The following is a 2,500-nucleotide window of genomic DNA, read 5'->3' as shown; positions in this document are numbered from 1 at the left end:
GCTCAGGAAAATGATTAGGGCAAAAAGAGGGAAAGGGTCAAAAAGGCGAAAAATTCGTAAGTAAAATGATGATGATTGTGTTGCACCTGGTGGTCCTTCTCTTACTGTCTCTTTTTCCTGTCTCCATCTTTCTCTCTCAGTTTAAGATGCACCAGGTGAGGTTCGGCTCTTTAAACATTAACGGGGGGAGGAGTCAACAGAGGAGGGCGGTTATTTCAGAAATGATCACACAGAAAAAATTGAATATTATTTTTCTTCAGGAAACACACAGTGATGTAGGGAATGAGACAGACTGGGGTTTGTGGTGGCAGGGGCAGTATGTCCTGTCTCATGGGACAAACTTATCTGCCGGTGTGGCCGTCCTCTTTTCTCCAGGGCTGAACGTCCACATCCTGTCCACCACAGAGATAGAGACAGGCAGGGCTGTAGCAGTCAGAGCAGAAATACAGGACATCTCCTTCTGCTTTGTTAATATTTATGCTCCGAACCAGGGCGCACACAGGCTGGACTTTTTCCAGAAAGTAAAAGATTTCTTGCAGCAGTGTGATCAGAGTGAATGTGTGGTGATGGGGGGCGACTGGAATTGTACGACAGATTTCACAGTAGACAGGACAGGGGAGGAGCCTCACCTGCAGTCGTCAGCTTTATTGTCACGGGTGGTTTTAGAGTCAGGACTGGTGGATGTGTGGAGGCTTAAACATCCTCAGGCGAGGCGGTATACCTGGGTAAGGGTGGTTGATGGGAGGGTGAGGGCAGCCAGGCTGGACAGGCTCTATATCAGCTATGGCTACAGCAACAGGCTACTGAGCAGCCATATTATCCCAGTAGTTTTCACTGACCATCATCTAGTCACTGTAGAGTTTCACAGCTCACCAACCACCAGAGGCAGCTCCTACTGGCACTTTAATGTGAGGCTGTTACAGGACAAAGTTTTCTGTCAGACTTTTCATACATTTTGGGGAACATGGAGGGACAGGAAGAGGGAATTTGAGTCTCTGAGTCAATGGTGGGAGGTGGGAAAGGCTCACATTAGGGTTTTCTGTCAGCAATACACAAGTTACTCCACAGCAGCAGTCAGGAGAGTCATTCAGGACCTAGAAAAGGAAATTGGGGATTTAGAGAACAGTGTTCTTACTGGCAGCAGCACAGACAGCAGCAGACTTCAGCTTAAGAAGCAGGAACTAGGTTCTTTCCTGCAGGAGAGGGTTAAAGGGGCCCTGGTCAGGTCTCGCTTTATAAATATTAGAGACATGGACGCTCCCACTTCTTTTTTCTTTAATTTGGAGAGGTCTGTGTCGCAGACCAAGCAGATGGTCTGTCTCCGCCTCCCTGATGGCTCTTTATCCACGGACCCAGTGAAGATGAGGCAGCATGCTGTGGATTTTTACAGCGCCCTCTACAGGAGGGAGGACTGTTCCAGAGAGTGTGTGGACGAGCTGCTGCAGGACCTCCCTCAGCTGACGTCTGGGGACAGAGTGGTGCTGGATGCTGAGGTCTCTCTGGAGGAGCTCACCGCTGCTGTGGCTCAGATGGCTTCTGGTCGCGCTCCTGGACTGGACGGACTCCCGGCGGATTTTTATAAACATTTTTGGAGGTGTCTGGGAACTGACCTGTGTGAGGTGCTGCGAGAGTCCTCTCGGACCGGCATCTTACCAACATCATGCAGGCTTGCAGTCCTCTCACTGCTGCCTAAGAAAGGCGATCTGGCTTTGCTGGAGAACTGGAGACCGGTTGCTTTGTTATGTACTGACTATAAACTTTTATCCAAAGTGCTTGCAAACAGACTCAAGAATGTAATGGGAATAATAATCCACAGGGACCAGTCATACTGTGTACCGGACAGAACCATTACTGACAATCTTTTTCTTGTGAGAGACTTATTGGACATTTGTAGATTGCATAATATCGATGCTGGTGTCATCTCGTTAGATCAGGAGAAAGCTTTTGATCGAATTGATCACGGGTTTCTTTTTTCCACTTTAAGAGCTTTTGGTTTTGGAGATGGTTTTGTTTCACTGTTGAGTTTGTTGTATAATGAAGCTTGTTGTTTGGTCAAGGTGGGGGGGGGGCTGAGCTGTCCAGTGCAGGTACAGAGGGGCATTAGGCAGGGGTGTCCACTCTCTGGCCAGCTGTACTCGTTGGCCATTGAGCCACTTCTGGATAAGTTGAGATCCAGGCTGTCTGGGATCAGTTTGCCGGGGTTGCTTCATCGCCCCCCACTGGTGGTTTCGGCCTATGCTGATGATGTTAATGTTTTTGTTCGGAATCAGGGAGACGTGTCTTTTCTAACACATGCCTTGGATCTTTTCAGCAAAGCTGCTTCAGCAAGGGTAAATTGGGGGAAAAGTGAGGCTTTGCAGTTGGGGTCGTGGGGGGAAACAGGGGCACCGGTGTTACCGGGGAACCTGAGCTGGGGAAGGCAGGGCATGAAGGTGCTGGGGGTGTTTCTGGGGAGTGAGGAGTTTCAGAAGAGGAATTGGGAGGGTGTGATGGAGAAAGT

Source organism: Pagrus major, chromosome 23 (assembly GCF_040436345.1).
Source record: "Pagrus major chromosome 23, Pma_NU_1.0".
In the NCBI taxonomy this organism is placed as follows: Eukaryota; Metazoa; Chordata; class Actinopteri; order Spariformes; family Sparidae; genus Pagrus; species Pagrus major.
This window is presented reverse-complemented; position numbering follows the sequence as displayed.